We start from the raw sequence: 27,386 nt of genomic DNA, 5'->3' as shown, positions 1-27,386 counted from the left end.
TGATTTTTAAAAAATCTCTTGTCTATTAAAAAATAGCTTGAAATGTTTTTTTTAAGTATACTTAAACAATCATAGACTCAGAAAATCAATGTTGTAAGAGAATCAAAGAAATCATTCAACTCCCAAATTTTCCAATTCAGAAAGATGAAAGCTAGAAGGGGAAAGTGACATGCCTGATGTCACATAGTTAGCCAGTGGAAGAGTTAGGATTAGAACCTGGAAGTTGTGATTTTCAGTTAAAAACTCCTTCTGCGATAACATGCCACCTCTTAAAACATCAAGTGACAGGCATCATCTACTCTAAATCTTTCAGAAGAAAGCATATTTTGGTAATCATTTTCCTCAATCCACTTAAGAAACAACATGGATTCTTTACTTATTTTAGCATATTTTCAATTCCTCAAGTCTCTCATGTGATCTAACAATGAAATGCCAGTCACATGACAGAAGCAACCAATAGGAAAATATTTTAACACAATTTGTCCAATGATGCCAAGACTTTCACTCTGGAACTTTGGCATATGAGTTTTCATATGTGCTGGTTTAGGAAAACTAATCATAGTCTAATAGATATTTTTTCAGAAATAGCAAGTCAAGATGTTTTATAGGAAAAACAGTTACATATGAACTTTGAAAGATTTCAGTGCCCACCATTGATCCAATTTAATAACTGAAATATTATGAGCCACATGATCTTTGCATTTCATCAGCCCACATATTTGAAAACCTGAGTGAGTACCTGAGGGGTTTTCTAGATCCTAATTTCCCTTAAATAGGAGCAAGAGCTATATAAAGCACACTAGTCTAAGTTCCTCGGGAAACAAGTTCTCACCAAAACAACAAAAAAGTGATTAAGAAAAATCAGTGACATATTGGGAGTGTGGGACAACAGAAATGCATAAAGTTATAGAGATTTAACACACGAAATGCTCGAGGTAAGGCCAGATAAATCATGTAAGTATAAATTTAGTAAGGGTTTGTTGTTTCTTAGTATACAAAGGATAGAAATAGAAAATAACATGATGCTCATCTTCTAATTTCTAAGGTGTTTAATAAGATCTATTAGAGTATATAAAAATATTTTAGTGTCTATGAAAGTGTATAGTGAAAAGTGACTGAATTGTAAAATCAGGACATCTGGGTTCTAATTTCATTTTTGCCACCTTGTCCAAGTAGCTCTCTGGGCCTCTGTTTCCCCACCTGTAAAATGAAGATGGACTAAATAATCGATTGGGATACTCTAGTTATGGGTTATAATATTACAAATGGTCCTCGAGTGTAGCCTGTCTGCAAGTTTAAATTTTTATGAAAATCATTCAATCTTGCCTGTATCTGTAAAGATCATTATTATCTTGGCAGCATAAGAAAAAATCATTTATGTTACCAAGAACTATGAATGTAAACATATTGCATATATACACATACTCATTAGATTAACATTATACCTGGGGGTGCCAAAAATATATACAAGTGGACACTGTGGTCAAGTAGTAGTAGTTCACCATAATCAGAAGTGTCTGGATGCTGATGGTAACCACTTTGAGCACCTCTTGTAATTGCAGAAGTCAAATGTGACTTGTGTTCATCTTATGTTATTGATATATATTCAGTATTACAATTTTAATACAGTTTTCCTTTCTTAAATTGTATATACATTTTTTGGCACCCTCTGTATATTAATGTACAACTCAGTACTAACTTTTCAAATGTGATTTTTTAAAGTTAATTTTGAGAGTAAGTTTCACTGAATTAAAACAACCATTTTATTTTACAATATGTGACATTAAAATTAATGTCATGGGCCAGCCACATGGCTCAGTTGGTGAAGAGCTCGCTGAAGAGTGTGAGCTCTGAGCAACAGGGTCACCGGTTCGATTCCCAGCCTGAGCTGAGCTGCTGCTGAGCTGCCAACAAGTGGCAGAATGGCTCAGCTAAAAATAAATAAATAAATAAATAAATAAATAAATAATAACAAATAAAATTAAATTAATGTCAGTTTGGCAGCAAACTCAGTAATTCACAAAATATATTTTTATCTCTTTATGTTTACAAAAGAAAAAACTCTACTGGAATAAAAACAAAATGCATAAGTTGAACTTTCATATTCTGCAAATGGAGATTAATTTTTTTACTTATCACAGTTTTACTTGTTAGCTCACTAAGTCTTCTTTGTATATTTTAATAATAATCAGATTGAGGAAGCAGTATGGTGAAGTGTTTAAGAGTATGGGCTCTGGAGCCAGATTGTCTAGTTTTAAATCTCAGCTTTCCTCCTTCTTAGGGCTGTAACTTTGATCTTATTGATTTCTTTGATAAAATTGGAATAGTAACAGAGTGCTGCACAGACAGATCAACTGGGTTAATGCAAGTTAATACATGTGAGGCGTTTAGCACAGTGGTTTCGCATAGTAAACACTCAGCAAATATTTGCCATTGTGGTCATATAATGTCAAAATCCATTTTAGAATCTACCCTAACGATGAAGAATAGAAGTTACATGATATAGAAATCTTATGATTTATTTTATTCCAAAGATTTAATAAAGTTCAAAAATCACAGACACTTTCATTGACTATAAAACTTCACTTCGTACAACCTCCTGAAAGTTGGAAATTCAGGCACGGTAGATACGATCATGTCTGCTTAAACTCTCCAATGACTCTCCAGTATAAACTCTAGTCTTTTAAAAACAGCTTCCATACCTCTTGATGATCTTGCCTTTGCTTGCCCACCTAGCCTCATCTCTCACTTTTGCTGTCCAACTATAATGCTTAACCGCCCCAACTACAAATGCATACGTACATGCACACACTATTATCACTAAAAACGTGAAATTACCCAGAAAAGTAATTTCGCATGTTTCTGGGTCTCACCTCTACTATTCGCATTGCCTAAAACATTCTTCCATTGATCTTTTCTACTATAGTATTAATTTGAAAGTGAGAAACTAGGAGAAAAAGCAAATCTTATCAATAGAGGGATGGAGAAACAAATTGTTCTTCATTAATAGCTAGGAATATTATATTATGCAGACAGCCCTTAAGATGATGTAAAGAATAACTCAGTAATTTAGCAAATATATTTATTGAGTACCTTCTATGTACTGTTCTAAATTCTAGAGATTAGTGAATAAAACAGACAAAAATTTTATCCCCAAGAATGAGAAAAGTCTAACTTAAGAAAATAAAAAGTAAGTTGCATAACATATTTTTATTTTAAAATTTGATTTTTAGGCTAGCAGGGGCAGAGTAAGGCTAGAATTTTATGTTGTTCTTTTTATACGTCTATGTTGATATTGTACAATAGTATACATTGACAACTGTAATATACAATTCTTGGAATTATTGAGAATACAATATGTCTTGCTCAAGCTTAAGTAATTATTCATAAGTTATTTCTCCCCAACATAAAAAAGAAATTATTTCTACTAAAGGTCATTTAAATAACATTAAGGGAAAAGAATTAATGTTTACATAATTGTGTGTACATTGTATAATAATCAAAGATTTAGAAATTTATATAAATATTTAACTTTCTGGGAACAGAATACTTATTCCTTTCACTACCATTACATTTAAATCCATTGCTTGACTTTCATACATTCAACTCTTAAACTTTCCCAAAAGCACTTTGGACACCATCAGGGTATGAATATAATATATTCATACACCTAAATCATATGCATAAAACTATGTTTACAATGTTACTATGATCTTTTTGCCTTTTTCACTGTATTGACATTTGCCTTAATGGTGCAAAAGCAGTGAAGAGTAAAACTGCTAGTGCTTTACCATGAATCAAGCCAGTGACACTGAGCTGTATTAGCTCGTGGTCACTGATGTCTTTGGGACCACGCTCATGTATTTTCTTACGTGTCAGTTTCACTTTAGATTCTTAATGAAACAGTAAAAAAAGTACTAATTTTATGAAGTCTCAACTTAGAATACACATTATAAAATATGTGTAACCAAACAGAAAATATATATAAAGTGTTTCTGCTACATATCAAAATACAAAGGCTTTTTTGAAGAAAAGCACTTAGTGATTCTTTGAGATCCAAACTAATCACTTTTTCCATAGAACACCATGTTTACTTAAAAGAATGACTGACAGGCAAAGAATGGTTATTCAAACTTGAATTTTTAAAAAGACATTTTCTAAAAAATGATAGAAAGTGAGCCTTTCGTGTTAAAACAACTGATTGTATTTGTTTTCAATAATAAAATCTGTGCTTTCAAATTAACAAATGTGATGTTAATGAATGTGATTTTTTGATATTATATCATGAAATTTGTCAACATTTGGAAACTCTGTATAACTCTCTGACCAACATTTTCCAAATGACCGATATATGATGTCATAAAATCATGCAATAGTAAAAGATCCACTCAAGACGTAAGTTAGACCAACAGAATTCAAAATAATGTAATAAAATATAAAAAATTCATTATGTTTCAGATTTCAAATTACAATTAACCTTTACACTACTTTAAACTGTAGTGCAAAAAATAGAATATCTGTAATTATCTGAAAAAGTTATTAAAATACTTAATTTCCTAAACACATATATGTGTGTACTTCATATTGTAATAGGCTGAATATTGAAGCAGACCAGAGAATTTAACCACCGTCCATGGTGCCTGACATTGAAGATATTTTCAAGAAAGTAAAATAATACTACTCTTTACACTAAATCATATTTTAGACATTACAGTTATTTTTGTAAAACTGTTATTTAATATTTTAACAAGTTATAAGTTTATTGTTATTTTAATGAATTAATAAATATTTTTAAATTTCCTTGATCTTAATTTCTAATACTAAACATATTAATAGACAAGAGTCACATAAACAAAGGCTCTTTGGGTCCTCATTAATTTTTAAGAGTATTAAAAGAGTCCTAAAATTGCTGACCTATATGTAAGCAATTCTCAGCCACTAGTCTCACTGGTCTATAAGCAAACTGAGTTAGCTGTTTCCCCAATTCCTAGAACATGGTAGACACTCAAATATATGCTAAATGTAAATGATCCTCAAAATATTTGGGGGAAAAATAAAGAAAATTTTAGAATGAGTGAAAAGTATACATTTTAAATTAGAACCGAGTTTGGAAACTAGCTCTAACACTTTCTAGCTTTGTGGTTTTGGACAAATTATTTATGATTTTTGTGAGCCTTTGTTTCTCCATGTATAAAAGAAGGTTTATAATATCTTTCCAGCAAAATTGTTAAATATTATTAAATAAGTATTATTCATCTTTCTAATTCACTACATTCATCCAACGACTCATTCAATAGACATTGATTACTTACCTTGGATCAAGCAGTGAAACCACACACACCTTTTTTCACACAACTTAACTTCTAGTACTGGAACTCAGACAATAAATAAAAGAAATTAAAATGTATATATTACGATATAGTAAATGCTATAGAAAAAATAAAGCTGAGTAGCTGGAAAGAGCTTCCAGTTTTACATAGGGTGGCCAAGTACTGTAAGTCTCCCTGAGAACGACAATGAAGCAAGAACTTGAAGGAGCTGGAAAAATGATCCATGAGAGCGTTTAGGAGCAGAGCATTCCAAGAAGGATAAACAACAAATGCAAAGGTCATGAGGTGGGTGCCTGTTTGAGGAACATCAGGAGGTAAATATACCAAGAGCAAAAACAGCAAAGGGGAGAGGTGATATTGTGGTATAATAAATATATATTTGGTCTTCATCCCCAGTTCCTGGTACAGAGCTTTAAAAACTTTCTGAATGATAAGAGTGAGAGGAGCGTCTTTTATTTTTTCCTAAGCCCCTTTCTACTATACCTGAGCTTATGTTAATGAGGTGACTCTTGTGGGACCCCTATATAGCTTTAGGAAGGGGGGTGGGCTGCCTGCCAAAGGAACCAACCAGGTGACTAGAGAAATGGACCATTCAGCCCTATATCCCCAACCTCTGGAGAGGAGAGAAAGGTTGGGGATTGAGTTAAATCACCAACGGCCAATGATTTAAGCAAGCTTACCCATGTAATGGAACCTCCATAAAAACCCTAAATGACAGGAGAGAGCTTCAGGGTTGGTGAACGCATTCTTGTGCAGGGAAGGTTAGAGCACCCCAGACTCCACAGGGATAGAAGCTCCTGCTCTGAGGACCTTCCAGGCCTTGCCCCATGAACCTCTTTATCTGGCTCTTCACTTGTATCCTTTGTAATACAACAGTAATAGTAAGCAAAGTGTTTCTCTGAGCTCTGTGAGCCATTATAGCAAATAAGCAAACCTGAAGAGGGGTCTTGGGAACCCAATTTGTAGCCAAGTTGGACAGAAGTGTGGGTAACATGGGGACCCACTACTTGTGATTGGTGTCTGAAGTGAGGGGCAGTCTTGTGGGGTTAAGCCTTTAACCTCTGTGTGTGTGTGTGGAGGGGGGCGGGCAGTCTGTGCTAACTCTGGGTAGCTAGTGTAAGAACTGAATTAAATTTTAAAACACCCACTTGGTGTCCACTGAGAACTGGAGAATCGTTTGGCATAAAAAATTCACATTTTTGGCGTCAGATGTGTTTTGAGTAGAAAAACGGTTTTCCTAAAGAAGAAAAAGGGGGGCCATATGTATTATCTTATAGGGCCTTTTGGTCTGTCAGAGGGACTTGGTCTTTACTCAAATTAATATGGGAATCCATTAGAAGGTTTTAAAGCAAAGAAGTGATGTAACTTAACTTATATTTTCAAAGAGTCTAACTTCTGGGTGGAAAAGATTATACAGAGACGAGGGAGAAAGCAGGGATATCAGCTAAAAAGCTATTACAATAATTCAGACAACAGGTTGCTGGCTTGGACCAAGGGACTAATAGCAATGGCACATTTCAAGTGGACAATTTGAGGACAGTTAAACTATTTACTAAGATATGCGGCAAGGTTTCAGGAGAACGAGGGATAGCGATGTACACAGGAGCTAGTAGTTACAGGGTGAAGCTGTTATACCTAGGCCTGAAGGGTAAGAGGAGATTTGGTTCCTGGACCCTGGAGAACGTCCTTGCATGGAGAGGGTCATGAAAGTGTCAAAACCAGCCTCCAGAAACCTGGACAGGAAAACGCTGATGGGAGGGAGAGGCATCAACCTGACTCACCTCCAACTCTTCTCAGTGCCTCGCCTTGGAGGCACCCAGGGAATAAGCTACGTCCACCACGTGCATTGTGGTTCCACATCAGTGGCCAGGTCTGTTCAAAATCCTTCACACCCAAGTCAAAAAGCAGCAGTGACTCGGAACATAAGGGATCTGGATTTTCCTCTAGAAGCCACAGAATTTTGTGGTGGTGACTCTCAGGGGCATAGGTTCAGGATATCAGAGAAAAATGTTGGATAGTGACATAAATGCAAATGGTTCTTCCTCTTTCTCTGACAGCCTAATTTACCTTGAAGGGAAAAAATTATAATATTTTACTCCATTTTCCTGAGCATGTTTCATCTCTCCACCTCTCCTTCTGTCTCTCCCTATGTCTGTTTTTGTCTCTCTCTGATGCATACTTCAACGCACAAAATCTACATTAAATACAATGGAAAGTGCTTACTTAAAAACGTGTATTAAATACAGTGAAAAACAGCACTTAGAACGGGAAGCTGCCTTGTCGACAGTTTGATCAAAGAAAAATAGAAGGATTAACATTCCCATCAGCCATCAGTGAAGATAGGAAAATTGCAAGTAACCCACCCAAGCCAATATGCTTCACTAAGCACACAGTATATGTGTGAGAAAAATAAATTTTATTATGATTTCACCAGTTCTATATATAAGTTATGATCCATTTCAACAGGATTTTAATAGATTTTGCTCAGTGGGAAAGAACTCTTATTTACTGCAACAATATATAATTCAATTAAAAAATTATAAACAGCAATTTCATAACTAATTTCATATCATAGAATTCTTTCTTCAAAATCCTGTTTTCAGAAACCTCACTGAATTTGACATAATATATTATTCCTTAACTTCTTTTAAAGTGCACCGTCAGAGATGCCTTGTTAGAGATACTTGCAGATTCTACATTTCTGCAGCACTAGAACGCTCCAAAAGGCTTAGCCTTTATGACTGTTATAATATACAGCAGCATTGTCCAACAGAGCTTCCTATGATAATGGTCTATATCTTTGCTGTCCAATATGGCAGCCATCAGCCACATGTGGTAATAAGCATTTGAAATGTGGTTCTTGTGACAGAGGAACTGAATTGTAATTTTAGTTCATTTTAATTGTTCTGAATTGATTAAACAGCCACATGTGGTGGGTTACTTCTGTATTGGGCAGCACAGATTTAGTGTAATCTAAAAAAAGAAAATAAAGCCCTCCTTTGAGCTAGCCATAAACATTGGTCTCTAAATGTACTAAGCAGATAGCCAGGACTGGACAATCTCTGCCCCAGGATGAGGGGCCGCAGTACTTCCCACTCAGCACCATTTGTGGTGACCTATTTCTCTCCCTCAGCCGTGCTGGATTGCAGGATACCTACTACCCAGGCCTTATGTGTGTTACATCCTGACTCTCGTTTTTAGCAGAGCTTATATTTGACTCTTGTTATCTAACCGATAGGTGCTTGGATGCCTGCCTCTATGTGCTTCATGCTCCTAACTTGGGTTCTCGGGCATCTTTGCTTGATCACTTAGGTCGGCTCAGCTTCTTCCTCAATCATCGTCTCTCTCTCCTTGTGCTGCCAGTACTGACTGTCTACGCTCTACTTCCCCCAAGGAAATTCAGCATTCACATCTCCATTCATGACTTTAGCCAGACCTAAGGTATCTGTCTTACCCATGGTTTTAAGTACCTCGTGAGTCTGATTTCTCTTGGCTTTCCCCTCAAGAAATGGAACTTTTAACATTGGAAACAGTTTAAAATGATTTGGTGTGTTAACCCTCAAAATAATAGTTGTCCTCTGTACACTCCCAAATTCAAAACGCTTGTCACGCCATAAGTACCAGCTATTTCATTTTTCCGATGAGCGAAAGAGAACAAGCTGAGTTCTGAAATATCTTCAGAGAGATCATAAAATTGTAGTATGAACTGACAGGCTTTCAATCAAAAAACGTATAGATGCCAGTGTGAGATATGGATTACAGGCATAGCAGTGAGGGCTCATTGTAAGAGAGAGATGACAATCTTCCCTTAACTATTTCTCAGAGCTTTAATTTAATAATTAACCACAGTACAATTTATTATTAAAATCCTATTCATGGTTCATAAGTTTTCCCAGTAAACACAGAAATCATGTATACCACTGTGCTAGAAATGTAAGGCTCCTAATAAGGTAGCCAGCATCCAGTTTCCAAAGTTTATATTCTACAATTACTCTTAGGAACATTTCCAGGCATTCTGTCAACTGTCAAAGAACCAGAGATGATTCACTGTTGAATTGCTGATCAGATTATCCTAGAAAGCCAGAGTAATATGAAATAATCCTTGATAGCAAATGAGAAAACCCAAAGACACTAAAAGATAAGTAAGAATCTCAAACCTAAAGATTTTAACAGAAAAAGAAAACTTTACAATGGCTGAATTTGAGAAGAAAACCTATAGGTATTAAAAAGTGAAAAAAATCACACAAATCTTAAAAAAAAAAGGTAAACTTCACAGTAAGAATATGACACAGTCTCATACAGAGAATGCTAATCACTGTTTCTGTTGTTTTTTTGGGGGGAGGTGGGGGTTTGTATTTCTGCTTGTTTAGCTGAAAGAGTAGTGTGGGGAATGCATAAGGAAATGTGTCCCAATAATGACCAGAATAGATATTAGTATGTCTTGGTAAAAAGAGCATAAACTTTAGCATCATGTAGTCCTCAATTCAAATCCTGGATTGGCTATTATTATCTTGGTGTCTTGACAAAATTGTTTTATTTTGCTGAGCCTCTGTTCCCTCCTTTGCAAAAGAAGGATAAAGATGCCTACCTCATGGCAATGGTTTGAGGATTAAGTGAGATAAAACACTGAACCGCGCTGTGACACACAGTATTTGCCCAGTAAACATTCTCTTGTCAGCACCCTCTGCTCCTGCTTCTGTGTAGGTCTTTAAAAACCAGGAGTTTCTCATGTCTAAGCGGCAGAAAATATGAAACTCGGTAAAACCCACATAGCCTAACACAATGATGGGCAAATAGTAAGCACTCAAAGGAGATTTGTGAATTGATTGAGATTCTGTAAATGCATTCCTTCTTGGATGGACTGAGGGATGGATGAGATGAATTCTAAAGATCCTTTCCTGGTTCCGAGATTAACGTTCGAGGAAGAAAGCTTTTCTCAGTGTCAGCCACAATAATAAGGATCAGTTCATCATGAGGGGAAAAAAGGAATTCTTTTGTTCTGGTTCTACCTCTAGTGTTTCTTTATGAAATACAATACAGAGAAATCTCCTCAGAGCCCTTCCCGCAATCTTAACCAAACTCTTCTTCCTAGACTGAAAAAAAATCATAACTATTTCCTCCAGTATTACATGTCATTCATCACTTCTTACTCCTTTGTTTCTTGATCACCTCAAGTGAACCTTTGTAAATATTTTAAAGATGGCCGAGGTACGGCAAGTACCATATCAGAGAGCAGTGATCCTCTCCTCCTTTCCCTAACACCAAAACTGAAGAGACCTGAGACCTACGCGACAATTGCTCCAGTGAAATGTTTTTCAGCATGCCCCTGGGAAGGCAACCCTAAACCATGACAGCCCTGGCTGAGAAATACAGTCAACTGTGAAGGCTAGAAAAGAGCCATCATGCTTTGAGGCAAATGCCTATTGGCACTAAGCGATGGCTGGAAAAATAAAAGAGCTTTCAGTCACCAGTTAACAAGAAATCCAGGACGCTCAATGGATGTGAAGGCCTGTGTTTAAGCGAAACCACAGAGTGGTCATGCCCATTTCATTTTCTTTAGCTTTCCTAATCAACTTCTATTTATGTTCCCTTCATGTTACCAACTTCACCTTTAGGGTCTCGGTAGGTTTTCCCACATTTCAGCATGGAAAAACATGTAGCTCTATAGATTTATGTAAAGCACTCTTTGTATACTGCACTGTCTCTTGAAATCGTGCAACCCGAGCACAACAGCTCCATATTTAAACAGTAGAGGTGGTTTTATTAACTTGAATGAAAATGTATTCTGAGTCCAGATAGACCTAAAGTTTCTTCGTAAATAGCTGTATAAGTTGGAAATTGCCATACATAAATTTCAAAGTAGTAAAAACCTACCTGTTTATAATATGGGGAGGGAGGGATAGATAGATAGATAGATAGATAGATAGATAAATAATTTAGATAGATAGATAGACAGACAGACAGACAGACATTTAAAAATAAGTTTAAATCTTCATTTAAAAAGGATGGTTATAAGCCAATTTTAGAAATGTCTTACATTTGGAAAGATCTGTAGATGTATCCACAATCACTCTTCTATAAATAACCACAAGTTTGTAACAAATCTTAAAATCAGACTGCCCTAAATGGAAAACGGACATTTTTCTCCAATAAGCTCTACTTCTGAGTCTATCTGAAAAGTTGGTCCAAGACGGGAGCCATGTGCACGTGTATGGTTTTGATTCCATCTATACCCTTGCTTGCCCTAATTCTTGTGGCTTGGCCCCATTCCAGACGCTCTGCCTTACTCTGTGGTTTATATGTGAGATTCCCTTTCCTGATTCATTGCATTCTCCTGATTGACAAACAGATTTAGATATGAAAACAAACAGTTACCTGCCTGTAATTGGTTTCTAACAGCTGCACTGTTGTAGCACTTCTAAATCATGGGGAGAGTACCTCCAGGACAAACTTCTTTTCAGTTCAGCAGGCGGGGAGGGTGCGTGTGTGTGTGTGTGTGTGTGNTGTGTGTGTGTGTGTGTGTGTGTGTGTGTGAGACAGGGTGTATCTGTATGTTTGGTTTGCTTTGCTTTTGCTTTGTTTCTTTAGTTGATTTTTACCATTTGGGAGTCTTTATTGTTTACCAAGATATTCAGTAATCGGTGTGTACATGATTTATGCATTTTATAAATTGAAGTTTCTATTCTTATTTTTTTTACCCTTCATAAATTTAATTTAAATAAGAACACACTGGATTTTAACTTTCTAAACTGATATGCCTTTGGAATAAATTTAGAATAGTCTTAAAAAAAAAATAGGGTCCCTTTTTTTCTTTAACTGATTTAATGTGAAACATAATACATACTACTCCATTGGTAGATTAAAATGTTAGACTAGAAGTGATAAACTATTATTATATTTTTAGTAGTTTGTCTCATAATGCCAATTGAAGTATGTGAACTATATCATAGTTACAATACAAACTACTACTTACATATTATAAACAATTGCAACTCTCAACGCATCATAATAAGAGACTAGGACTTTGCATTTTAAAATTCCTGTGGAAATCAAATGTATTTTAAGTGTCAGCTCTGATTATTTAATCAGACAACTTGCATTTTGCCCTGGCTAATTTTGAAGGCTGATAATATTTTACTCATAAAAATAATTGTGCACCTGTTGTGATAGAAGCCTAGTTAAACAAATGTTAATAGGAATGCAACTCTTTGCATTAAGCAGAAGAACACAAGCCTCTCATTGCTATTATGTGAAGAAACATATTTTTAAAGCCATGGAATAGATCTCATTTTAAATCTCATCTCTTCCATAGCCCTCAACAGATATTTAAGAATATTATCAAAACATGTATGACAAACAGTTGCATATTAACTTGAAAGGGGACACCAGGTGATGTCTACCAAACAACAAGGATCTATGGAGTTCCTGCTTCCATGAATGCCAGTTTCTTCTGCCTTATTCTATTCCCGGGCCAAACCATTTTAATGATATTGAATCATTTCTGTGAAATGTGTACTTTTCTTACTAGCTTATGATCAAAGGAGAAAATAAAATGTGAGCCTACAAAAGCTATACCCCTCTTGCACTCTTCTTATTACTAGACCTTTTCAGCAGTAGAGATCTTTTCAGCACCCACATTCTCCGAGCTGTAAAAAAATGCTAGGCACTCGTGGAAGAGACAGACTCAGACCTTTCCTCTGTGGCTTCTACCATTTTGTACGGACTTTCTAAGAGCCACCAACTCGTGTCTATTCAATCCATTTCCTGGTATAATCAACTCCTAAGTATTGAAAAGAGGCTTGAGGAAAAAAAATCTGTCTGAACCTAAACAAGCTAAATTTTGAGCTCATTTATACACATCTTTCACTGACTTCTTTTAAGACTACAGCCTAGCAACTGGTCCAGCCTCTTTAAGGTTACATTTAAAAGGTAATTTTATTCAAAATTACCTAAGCTTTTGAACCTTATCCTTTACAACGTTGGGTTCATTCTAATTTAATTTTGGTGAGTGCAATACAAGTTTATAGCAGAGTTCAAAAAAAGTGTGCATTTTTTAAATGACCTAAATTCTCTGAAGTTTTCATTTTCAATAGTTTAATGCACACATTTGGATTGAAGAGGAATCACAAATAAATGGAATAATTGCATCAAATTTCCTCAGTGCACTCAGTAGTAATTACCAACAGTAGCAACACATTTAAAAATGTAGAGAATAATGTACAATTTATGCCTATTTCAAGAGTCTTATTCATAAAAACACCATTTGGATGAAAATACACACATTTTATTAAGTGGTTAGCCTTACAATTTTTTATTTTTTTTTAATTCAGACAAATGACCTAAATAGTAAGTGTGTGGGAGGTCTGGTACTATGGGCCAGTTCTTAATGTGACATACACGCCCATGAGAATTTGGTCAAGAGCTGACTATATAGCAATGAAATACCCAGGGCACACCCTGGCACCTAGGGTGTTAGGCACAGAATATTCCTGGGCCTATAAACAGCATTGGGGTTAATTATTATCCCACACATTTTTTTTCTTCCAAGAATCAACTGTATGTAAATATTATCACAAATGTATATTTTTAAACTATATACATTACTCAAACAAAAAAGACTAAAGTGAAATAGAGCAAATTAATAATAATGGTGCATAAAATTTTTCAGTCTTTTTCATACTATTTTAAGTTACTGAATCTTATGTATAATGTTTACTGATAAAATAAATGCATATGCATTAAATTCTCTATATCATAAATGTGATACCAAAAAAGCAATTCAGAGCAACAGTGTGTCCAAAAATGTTACATGTGACAATCCCATTTTAACTGCAAGACCTCTAAATTTTATCTACCACTGTACTCATAATAAAATGCCACAACCAAAATTATACAGAAAATCTGTTAAAGTTTTGTGTAAGAGAATTTGACTTGTACTTAAATAAGGTGATTTAATAATACTACAAGGGCTTAGGAGGTATGTGACTGCTAAACTAGCTGTAATAAGGAGATGGAAATGAAGATGACTAGGCTAGTGTTCACCAAGCCTAGTTTACCTGAAAAATGTAAGCTAATTATCAAAAAATGGAATATCATTTTTGGTTCAACATGGGCAATAATACTGATTTCTTAGACTGTTAGAACTTCCACTCAATTTTATACATGTCTAATCATTTTCCATGAAATAATTAGTGTTGTAAGAGACAATGAATTGTTCCAGGTCCCTATGGGTGGCGTATAACCAAATGCTCTAGTTCCTATTCCTGCTGGCAGACTCCTATTTACTGAGAACCTATTTTGTCAGTCACTTTACAATCACTGACAATAATCCTGAAATGCATGTGTTTTTTTCCACTTTACAGCTTGGAAAACTGAAAGTAAAATGGATTAAATAAATTGCTCAGTTTATACCATGGTTCAAACCCAGATTTGATCAATTCTACACCCCTTGCTTATTATGCCACAATTCCAGCTCCAGGAAGGAAAGCAAGTAACTTCTTTAAGCCAGTAACTCCATTCAGGGTCTGCATAGAATCTTTCAACTCTTAAATGTGACGAATTTGCTTTGTAGTTATTACCAACGAATTAATTTTATTATCAAGGTAATTATGTAGTAGTCTATTTTAAGGTTCTAGTTCAGTGGTTCTCAAAGTGTGGTTCTTGGGCCCCTGGGAGTCCCAGAGAACTCTCCAAGGAGTCCCTGAAGTCAATACAGTTTTCATAATAATACGAAGGCATTAGCTGCATGTTACAGTGTTGACATTTACACTGATGCAAATATGGTGGCTTAAAATTGCTGGTCTCCTAGCATGAATAAAAGGCACTTAACTCTGTTTGTAATTATTGTTTTCTTCACCACCACACATCTGTAGTAAATGAACAAACAAAAATTCAATTTCAATTAAAAATTTCTTTGATGGAATAATAAAAAAATAATTTTATTAGTAACTTTTAAGTACACATATTTTTAATATTCTGTATGATGAAATGGGATGTACTCCTGCTGCTTACTATACCTAAGTCTAAGAGTTATTTCAAGGAAAATCACTGCTGCTAATGACTTGTGAGCTAAAAATTTTTATAGCTTTTTACATAGACACCAATTTTGTTTGAAAGAACAACTAAGGAACAAAATATCACTATTCATACTTCAGTATTGGCAAGTGAGCCTGTCATTTCAAGAAAAACAACTGATAGTGATAGTACTGGTTAAAATAATATAATTTAACTTTCAAGGGAAAATTCAAAGTTTGGAAAACTTTTATCTGCTGTCATGAGCATGACAGTTTCAGAAAACAAAAGCTTTTTCTGATAAGATCAGTGGTATTTGTAATGAATGTAATATTTTGATGCTTATAATGAAATGTGTCAACATAAGATCTGCATAAATCAGTGAAGCAATATAATCTAAAAGACCAATGGATGAAATTACAAAATCATACATGGAGTAAAAGATTCACTCAAAATTCAAATTGGACCAATGGTTTTAATGGAAAGCTATTAAAAGTTCATTGATATGGTTTCAGAACCTAACCTCTAAGAAACTACCACTTGTAAAATTCAGTGTAGTATCAAAGAAGAATATTCATACCTATATAAAATGGCTATATGATACATCTCCCTTTTTCAACTTCATATCAATATTAGGCAAGATTTTCTTCATATATTTCAATCAAAATATAACACAACAGACTGAATACAAAAGCACATATAAGCGAGTCCAGTTTGCTTCTATTATAAACCGCACATTAATGACATTTGCAAAACTATAAAACAATTCCATTCTTCTCGCTAAATTATTTTTATTTTAGAAAAACAGTTATTTTTCATAAAAATGAGTTTTTATGTTACTATGTAGTGGAACTTTTAGGTGAACTAATAAATATATATTTTTAATTTATCAGGCTTAATTTCTAACACAATAAGTATTAATAGACATAAGTCACATGAACAAATGATTTTTAGAGTCCTCTAGACATTTAGAGCCCTGAAATCAAAAACTTTGAGAACTGTATGTAGTTCATTATAATATCAATAAATATTTGCTGTTTTAAATACTAAACTACACCAAATGTTTACAAGTGTTGCTGCCTACCTATATGGCATTTATTATTCCCTCCTATCCCATGTTACCCCAAACACTGCTTATTTCCTTTCTAATCTGCTCAAAAATTCAAAAGCTAAGTAAGCAGTATCATCTGTTTTCTTTTGTACAAATAAGGAAACTAATCTATTTAATTTTTATTGAAAATTTGCTTTCAGTCTCATTTTTAACAACTTTTTTTAATTGAAAAGGCAATGCATACACACATGGCTTTAAAAAACTACAGTACAAACTATAAAGCAAAAAAATTTTAAATCAGCTCCTGTCCCATACTTTTCATTTCCCACTGCACAGTCAGCCTCTGTTAACAGTTTATTAAGTATCTTTCCAGCAATTTTCTATTTCTGTATTATATATATATGTGTGTGTGTGTGTGTGTGTATATATATATATATATACACACACACACACACACACATATAATTCAGTACATAAGTTGGAGCATATTTGTACATATACTTTCCTCAGTTTTACTCTGTCACTCTTAATAGTTCCAGAGATGTTACCCTCATTAAGCCAACCAATAATTCAGGTACTATAAAGAAGCTGTGTTAAAAGTTTCTAAATCAGTGGCCCCATTTCTACCAATATAATGTAGAGTAAGTCAGACTTAAGTTTATGTCCTGTGAGGTACTTTCAGTTAACACTCATCTTTGCGATCTCTTTGTTGAAATAAGATACTACTAAAAATGAGACTAAATTCACTATCCAAAATGTTGTGAAATCAGTATTCCAAGTTATTGGAGAAATTTTTCAATTTTCCCAAACGCATTTCACTCCCAGAATTCCATTCTTCTGCTGTTTTCTTTTATTCCACTGAATCATACTCCAATGTAAAGATATGTATTGATGGATGGATGGATGGATGGATGGATGGATGGATGGATGGATGGGACGGACAGACAGATGGATGGACGGATGGATGAATAGATGTTAAAGACTATTTTCAATTCTGAGTTTGTACACTAATAAAATGAAATAAAAATCATTTGTATTCAAAGAATACGAGCTACTCTAATAGAGAAAGGTTCCACCTTCAGCCTAAATCTAACACACATCATTAAAGCTCCAGTATATTTTCACTAATTCCACACAGGAGGATTACAGATGTCCTGCTAGCTACCATTTCCTGGTAAGCAATCTGAATGGCTTCCAGGAAATTGCTAATGACCTTCATTTTACTTAAAATCTAGGCTGCAATTAGTAATAGTTTTTCTTCTCCGTGCTGGTTATAATGTTTATTTTCATTACAGCAATCAGCAAGAAAAAAGTGAAATGTCTTATTTTTGAATTGTATCAAGATGTATTCTCTGTTATTTTGCTATGTCACCAAATAGACTAATACATATATAATGTAATCATGATTGTGTAAGAATACTTTCGATCTTTTTTAGTTCTAACCAATTTTACCTCCTTTCCCACTCTAGGTTGTAACTATTGCTAAAATTAGCCTTTTAAAAGTGGAATCAATAGGAATATTTCAAAACTTGTGACTATTTTTACACTTAAGAACATTTTATAGTTGAAATTATTGATTTTAAAGTAAAGTTTTATGTTTTTAATTATAATAATTAACTATTAAAAAGAAGTTTCAGATTCTTATTCAATGAATTTAAAATATGATTATGTGGTCAATGTAATAACAACAAAAAACAATTTTAGCCAGCGCTATATTTATAACCAGAACTTGTTATTAAACATCAGTATTTTCTTTTACGTAAACATTGATTTTACTAATCAAATCCAACTGATCTTTTCCTCAACATATTGATTGCTTTTAATCCCAACAGTTAACAATGATTCTAATGTATCATAATACCTTAGACCTTAATCATATACTAGTAATTTTTGCCGGTAGCTTTTGTTTGAATTTTAATTACGAAGACCTTGTGTCTCCAACCCAAGTTGGGGGGGAGGGGTGCGGTTAATTGCTTGTATGTATATCATACAGACTTCAAAAGAAGTAAAAGATGTTTATAATGGAGAGTACAAAGGACAACTTTGAAATGTCTACATTCATGCAAAGTGGTATAATTAAAAAACTATGGGTGTTGCTGTGTTATAATGCATATATACTTACAAAATTAGTTGCAGTGTACATTGATTGTTAGCAAAAAAGAGTGCATGGGTTTTGCAATAATTATGCACTACTGATTATGAGATGCCCAAAAGACTGTATGAAATGGGCTAAGCATGCTCTTTGGGGGGAGTCTTGTTTCTACCTTAGTAATTTACTATGTGATTTAGAGCAGCAGTAACTTTTCTGGGTAGCAGGATCCTTATATGGGATATAAGAAGTTATATTACGTATTATAATATGCAAAGGCCCTTCAGCTCCAATTTTTTTGAGATTCTATGCTTCTAGATATTACTCTGAATTTCTACAATTACACAGATTTATACAGAAAATAGTGGCACTCTACTACATTATTTCATATGAACAGTAAAGTAAGAAAATAATATATATACTCCCATTCTCTTTCACAAGCTGGTCTAGAGCAATACAGCATGTCTTAGAAATAACGATTTAAAATTTTCTAAATACATGAAATCTAAACATTGGTAGATTACTGTTTCAATCATTTTCCTAATGAGACAGAAAGAATCACTAGGTATGTGAACGTTGCTGATTTTATTGGGGTTGAAAAGTGGCAGATGATTTGCTTCTAAACATTTCCAGATTTTTTTAAAGTTCTCTCAGATGAACAAATTGCTGTAAATTTTTAAATGGAAATTCAAGAAAAACTCATTTATAAATGAATATGTAAAGTGTACAGTCAGAGCGCTTGGAAAAATTACTCTAGTCCTTCTGTGATTGCCTCCGATAGAAAATACCAGTGACTATGATTTCTAATTCCTAAAAAACAAAGTATTCTATAGATAGGGCAATGTATGGAGTAAGCAATCAGAGTATTTAGATACAGTTTAAGGCCCTTACTATAGAAATGAATAAACTAGGAGAGAGAATTGGCATTTAAGATAGTAACTGGTGACGTAGAACACTAATTCTATGGGAATGATATTAGATTCATTCTGACCCTTTGGTGACAACAGCATTGCTTAACTTACTTCAAGAATAACCTATACTATTTGATCTTCAAAGATCTATCATGCCCTGAAAAAAACCGTGACTTTTGTGTTCCTGTGCTCTCATCCAAAGATTTTTGTTTGCAATCAAAACTAAACACAAATCCAGGCTCTCAGTGACACGGTAGCAATATTACAATAAGTTCACATTTTTTATTTAGTATTTGTGCCAAGCACAACTGTAATATGTGTGTGCTGTTTAATGCAACACAGTTCCTAATTTTACTTCTCTTAGTAACAACACTAATGAAGTATCAGGGATAGTAATACTTAAAGTCTTTAATAGTAAAGTATGACAGAAACGTTTAGGCTCTAGAACAAACCTCTCAGCTATATTAAGTGAATAAATATAGTATTAACTGTGTTTCAACTGTGGCTTTGAAAAACATTGGGAAGCATTTGTAGACTTTTCCATTTAAAAGCATTTGTGTAATCACTTTTTCCCTAGCAGACTGTCATTTTTCTAAGCTGCAGGAGAGTATACCTACAGCACATCTACCTTAATCACTAAATATAAATACTGAAATAATTAATCATAAATGACCAAAGAAGCAAAACACTGTTTTCCTTATTTGGTTCATATCACATAATTATTTTTTTTGTCTCTCTTATCATCTGTGTGTTTGACAAACACGAGCACAAACAGTTTGTGCTAACTCAAACAACCAATATGACTGTTTCTCTGGCACACTGCCCAGGGAGGCGCCTTCACACCAAGGAGGAGATGCCAGCCACAGCATCGAGGCCATATGTGCAAAACAGGGAGGCTGGCTAAGATGCTCTCCGATAAACCACAGAAGGCAGGGCCCACTCATGGAGACACAGGATGAGCCTTAATGCTCTAGACACCATTTCTATGTCACCATGGCATTTAGAAATATTTCATAACTATCCTGGCATTCTCACTCTTTTGGTACGACTCAAGTAAACAAATGGGTTATGGACTTTACCAGTGTTCAGTTTGATCTTGTATCCTTCTCCCATATGATTGTACCTTGCTCTCTCATTCACATACAGATCAAGACAAATAGTATTACAGAGAGAAACTGCATTACCTATACCCACTCCTGCTTTGCTATGCTGCCTCACTTACATAGAAAAGGGTGGAAGTGGAACTGTTTTGGTTGTTTGTGTGTAATGGGAGGGAGGAACAGCCCCAGCGCCTGCTGTCCCCTAGTCCCCACTTCAGAATACTAAGGCTGAAGTATCTGAAAACTGTCCTGTGTTGTATTAGCAGAGGCTTTAGAGACCCGGATTCAAATCCTACCTCCGCAACTTTCTAAGTGACCCAAACATGCTAGTGGGTTTCTCTCAGTCTCCTTGTACTCATACCTAAAATTAATATAACATTTTCCTTACTGGGCTGTTATAAGGATCAAATAAAATAATATAGATATGTTAGTACTTTGTTTCCTTTGTAAACAATAACACATCTTTAAAAAGTGCTTACTATATTACTTATTGACAGGAAATAGGTAATATTTTGAAGATCAGTCTTATAATTAGAAACTTTAATAAATTTCATTATTAATTTTGAAAGAAACTTAGGATAAGTCCCAGCAGGGTACAAATACCCTCTACACCATCCCTGTTTAAAATTCTCCACAGTCAAATTCCTACTGCTGTTATTTTATTAGTGCATCCATTCATTCAACAAATATTTATTGAATACTTACAATATTTGAGGCACTCTCTCTTAATGTAGTCCAACTGTTCGATGTCAGATAGCCATTAGCTATGTCTAAGTTCTTTTGTATAACTTGAGAACAATTTCCCTATTACCTTAACTCCCTAAAATGACAAAAAACAAATCTTATCCTTTTCTATTCCACAAAACTTCAAACAGCTAACATGTGTTACGCCAAACTTTCCTAGGTCTTGAATTACTATTTTTATTACATCTTCAGGACTCGTCACCATTCTAGCCACTTTTGGTAAAATCTAATGTGACAACAGATCCCTTAAATATATGGTACCCCAATTAGAACACAATACTTCAGACGTAACTTGACCAAGGCAAAGGTCTAACCATTTTATGCTATATTTCATGTGAGTTTTAAATAATAAAGTGATTAAGCAATATTTGTAATAATATTAACCTTGTTTGAATGCTGCCTTGAGATTACTGCTATTAAATGCATGCTATTTACAGCATTCTAGACTCAATTAATGCTGCTACTGGAGAGGAGATTATCTATGGAAACATGGCAGGGGTTAGGGGTGGGAATTTCTCTGAAAAATAGTGGACAACACTCAGATACAGACCCACTGAAAATCTATTATTGCTTCTCAAACTTCAGCAATATTTCAAATCCAATTGAAGGGTTTCAGAAATGCTGTTTTACTTCATTTAGATAAGACTTTTATTTGAAAGCACTGTTGTTTTTTAAGTAAAATCTAAAAAGGAGATGTGGTAATAGTAGGCTCATTTCGTTAAAGATTCATTTTTCAATACTGCTTCTATCCATTCTACTGCCCACACTTTAATTCTCCCTCTAGTGCCTAACCCATCACATAGAATTTTCTAATGGCAGTGACAGAGGCTGTTTTCTCTCTCCAACTTCATTACACTCTTGAATCCAAAATATGATGTAAAGTTAAAAATGATATATACGGGGTGACTGGTTAACTCAGTTGGTTAGAGCGTGGTGCTGATAACACTAATGTTGCCTGTTCGATCCCTGCATGGGCCACTGTGAGCTGCGCCCTCCTTAAAAGAGTCAACTATGCCATTGTAGCATGAAAGCAATGCGTAACCAATGACCATGTCTGTTCCCCAATAAAATTCATATTAAAAAAAAAAAGAATCCCTGAATTGTACATTAAAAAAATGATATATAAACATAAGATCAGTTAGAATATAATATAAATATTGATTATACAGAAAATAATAACTATAAGAATTCCAAAAGGTCAAATTTATGGGATGCGTAAAGCTATTTCTACAAACATATTCATGGCCACAAGTGCCTTTGCTATTAAATTTAAAATGTTTAAAATGGAGAATTCAATTTAGCATGTTAGAAGGGATCAGGAAACAAACAAAAAGTACAAGGAAAACAAGGGAGAAATAATAACGGTAAAATCAAGATTAAGTACTTGGCATACTGAAAAACAGCAGAATTGACAAATAAATGTAAAAAGAGGATCCTTACCAGCAAATGGGAGTGGGGTGGGGGGGGACGGAGATAAGTAGAAAAACCACTGGCAAGTAAAATTGAAGGACAAAAGGGGGAGAACACAAATATGCACAATTTAAAATGGAATATATAACAGCAAATAAATAGAGAACTCAAAATAAGTGATACTATATTTTTAAATCAATACTAATATATTTGAAAATCTCAATGAAATATATTTTTTTAGGAAATCATTTTTCTGGCAAAACTAATTTAAAGAGAAGTAAAAAAGGTAAAAAATATATATATTTCCAAAGAAAACTCTAGGCCTAAATGTTTTCTGAGTATACGCTTTCAGAATTTGAAGGAATAATTAATTTGCATGTTATCTACTCAACATTTTACATAGCTGAAAAAAGCAGGAAAAGCTTTCAATTCAACTATGAATGCTGGTACTAAAAATTAACAAAGATAGTACAAATAAGGAAAAATACAAACTAATCTCATTTATGATTACAGATGCAAAAATAACAACTGTAATATGAGCAAATAAAATTATGCAGTACATTAAAACAAGACTACACCATGACTAATCAGGGTTTAATGTCATTAATAAATTTGAAAAACAAAAACCAATAAGATATGCCATAAAATAAAATGTAATTTCTCAACTCCTAATAAACTATGACTAGAAAATTTTTTTAACAATGAAGAATACCTTAAATCAATAGTCAACATAATACTTAATGGTAAAATATTAAAAACAATTCCATAAATTAAAAATTGCACTAAATACTTGCTATTGCCTATATTGCTTAATATTATTCTTGACATACTAGTTCGTGTAATATGAGAATAGGTGGGGAAAAGGGACACATGACAGAAAACATATCAGCTGAAATATGACTAGAGCTAATAAGTTTGATGAAGGGGGAAGTTATAAAATGAACCAGCAAAATTCACTGCATCCCTAAATACAGTAACAAAAATAAAACAGAATGAAGAATATCTCATTCACAAGAGCAAGCAATAATATTAAATATTATTGAAAAAGCATCAAAGAAAATGCACAGAATCTACATTTAAGAAACAAATTTTTTTGAGGGATACAAAAGAATTCAATAAATGATTTTGAATGGAAAGATTCGATGCTATAAAGGTATTAGTTTACCCCATAGTTTTGTATAAAGGTAATACAATCTTTTAAAATATCACTTTGGAATTTCAATTAACAATTTATAAGTCTAAAATAAACTTTAGAGAAGTATGCGAATGCCTTAAAGAAAAATTATGAATGTGGTCTTGTAATACTCACTTTTCAAAGATGTATAAAGCTGCAGTCATTAATATAGCATAGAACTTATAAAAGTTTAGATAGAAAGATCAATGGGAATACAATCAAAAACTGAGAAATGGTTCCAAATATTCAATCAGTATGTAATAAAAGATGTTATTTCAAGTCAGAAATGATAAGATGGATTATTTAATAAATGACAGAAATATTCGGTTAATGGCTTGAGAAAAAAATTAAGTTATAGCTCTGGATGAAATTATATATCAAAATACATTCAAGAGGAATTAAAGAGTTAAATGTATAAAAATACAGTAAAAAATTGGAAGAAAATATGCAGAATATTATCTAATCTCAGAGTTGGGAAGCCTTTCTAAACAAAAACCCAACAGAAAAAGAGCATTAAAAAAGGAAGGGAAAGACTTGACAATAAAACCATAACATAAAGAAAATGACAATATGTAACATATGACAGATAAAGGTTAATACCATTAAAACATATATGAAGAGTCTTATGAAACCATAAGAACTAGACAAATCCTTTAAAGGAAAAATGGGCAAACAACATAAATAGGCAATTCAGAAGAGACCTTTAATAGAAATAAATTTATGTAAAACTCTTCATTCTCAACAATAATCTAAGAAATTCAAAATAAATCAGCAACCATATGCCATTTTCCCCTATCAAACTGGATAGAAATTTCTAAGTTAATAATACTTGCTATTGAGGTCAAGAGAATACTTACAGAAACTGCTGGTGAGAGCACAGAACACTATACCCTTTCTGAAGGGCAATGTGGCAACATGAATCAAAAGCCTTTTAAGAAGGAACACACTCTTTGACCCAGGAATTTCACTTTTTAGGAATGTATTCCAAGAAAATAGCCACTGGTTAATATTGAAAAGTATGAAATAAGTCAGTCAGAAAAAGACAAATACCATATGATTTCACTTATATGTGGAATCTAAAAATCTGAATGAATGAGCAAAGTAAACAGAAGTGGTCTCAGAGATACAGAGGAACAACTGATGGCTGCTAGTTGGGAGGGGGTGGGGATGAGGGAGAAGGGGAAGGGATTAGACAGCATAAATACGTAACTACAATATTGCCACAGGGACATGAAAGACAGTTCAAGGAATATAATTAATAATGTTGTAAATACTTTGTAGGGTGTCAGGTGGTCACATGTCTTGCTAGGGAGACCGCATTATGGAGGAGGTAGAGGCTTGATCACTGCACTGTATACCTGAAGCTGATGTTGTATAATATTGTATGTCAACTATAAGTGAATATATATATATATGTATATATATATATATATATATATAGTCACGGGACGTGGAGTATAGTGTGGGAGTGGAGTCAAGGGAATTGTAATAGATATGTATGATATTGGGGAGGAAGTAGGACGGCGGATTGGGGGAGGGGGGTTGTCACCTCGAGGGGTAAAAAGTATAACTATTGCACTGTGTTGTACAGCTGAAACTAATTCTAAAAGTGTATTTCAAAATAAAAAATAATTTTAAAAAAAAGTTATCCATGCTCAAGGTTTTCTTGATAATGACAAATAATAAAAGCAACTGAAATATTGAATAGGAGACTCAGTTAAATTATGACAGCCTCACTTTATGCAATATTTTCCGCAAATAAAAATATTTTAGAAGATGGCCTAATGATAGGAAAATTCCCAATAGATCTTTAAATGGCAAAAATAGATTACAAAAGAATAGTAAAAGGGTAATTCTAATTTTAAGAAAAAAATTAACATGTATATGCATAAATTAAAATGGAAAGGATATACAATATAATATAGGTAGAATTAAAAGACAATTTTTGTTTCTTTTGTGTGTGTTTCTATATTTTTATAATAAATATGTATGAATTTTGTAATGAGGGGAAAAATAACAAGAGGTCTTAAAAATACACAATGCTTGAGATATAATATTGAATACTGATAAGTCATGATACAATGTATTTTTTGGAGGTAGTATTTAGATTGCTTTAAAATTTCAGAATAATTATAACTAATCTAGGTGGATAATAACTGGCCTAATCTCACCTAGACTAAAAATGTACACTGGGTTTTAGCAGTCATTGAATCAAACCATAAATACAACTTTTTTTTTCATTTCTATTATATTATCATAATATTTTTCTGTGTAACATTTATGGTGACAAAATATTAGGATATCAGAAGAGCCAATTATGTAGAGTGAGTAAATAAAAATAAAAAATGTAGTAAGAATCTTATCTTCTATGACCACAACACTGACACTTGGAGTAGCACACCAGACAATTCACCTATCACATACAGAATTCAGAAAAAAAGAAGTTAAAAAATTTGAAAAGCCTAATTTTGCATATGTTTCACTTTCCAGTTTTATGTATTTTGACTATTTGAGACTAATACAGTTTTTACATTTTAAATTCATAATGAGAATTAAAAGTAAAGTAAGAATGGAAAGTAGGGGCAGGGGAGAGAAGGTGGCCCAATGCTTGAAAACCAGATGCTGAATCATAACATAATAAAATGTTAGCTTCTGCATTACTAAGAGAAAGCAAGGCCCCCCATCATTCACACTGGCAAAAGCTTTCCCTTGCATAAACCATTTCTGTTCTCACTGTTATAAAACCAATGACTTTGGCAAGGGAAGAAAACACAGAATGATGTGCAAAGTAGCACACACCATGTTATTGCAGCTGGATAAAGAATATGTCACTAATGACTTTCTTTCTACCCATCAGTTATAAGTTGGGAGTTTCTTTTTTTCCTTTGGAAATAGCAAATGGCCTTCATGAGCACAGAACAGAAGCAGTGAAATCCAAAATAATATCCACATTCTACTTGATTCTGATACTGCATTATTTAATGGAATGAGCTATTAATTGTTCCTTGGGAAAGAGAGGACTTCCTTTTTTCTTCATTTGAGTTGAACATATGATGCCTGAACACTTGGCAATTTTTTAATAATAAATTCAAAATAATCTTTTCACAGGATAGTCATTGCCAAATGTTCATCTTCAATGAGATAGTATCCATGATCAACAGGAAAATTCACCTGAAGTTATTTGATAAGTATAGAAAACTAATGTGATTAAGTTCCTAAATTGTTAGTACAGGTCTGAGTGATGACTGTCTGTAAGGGACAACTGATATAATTAATTAATGACCATGAACTCTATTTTTGATACCAAAAAGTAGTCATATAGTGCTTCATCTCCAAAAGGAATCAACAAGAGAGAATTAAGCAAGAAGTATAACTTCTTGACTGATAGGGTAACTTAATTCTGTAATGTATTGGGATTTTCCTCGTCTCACCATGTTTCAGAATAATAGCATCAATCACATATCTTCAAAAATAAAGATGCTCTTCCTCATCAGGGTGATAGGTTCTGAAATTTTAAATCCTGTGAGATCTGTTTAAGATTAATCAACCTATGATCTTATAGGCAT

At 33.7% G+C, this 27,386-nt stretch overlaps 1 protein-coding gene across 6 annotated transcripts in view; it reads right to left on the bottom strand.

The window, feature by feature from the left end:
• Positions 1-27,386, bottom strand: part of SOX6 (SRY-box transcription factor 6) — a 625,392-nt gene that overhangs the window by 215,188 nt on the left and 382,818 nt on the right. The window lies entirely within an intron of this gene.

The sequence above is a fragment of the Hipposideros armiger genome, unplaced genomic scaffold (assembly GCF_001890085.2).
Source record: "Hipposideros armiger isolate ML-2016 unplaced genomic scaffold, ASM189008v1 scaffold_181, whole genome shotgun sequence".
NCBI classification, from domain to species: Eukaryota; Metazoa; Chordata; class Mammalia; order Chiroptera; family Hipposideridae; genus Hipposideros; species Hipposideros armiger.
The sequence above is the reverse complement of the archived record's forward strand: the minus strand, read 5'-3'. Positions and strand labels throughout refer to the sequence as shown.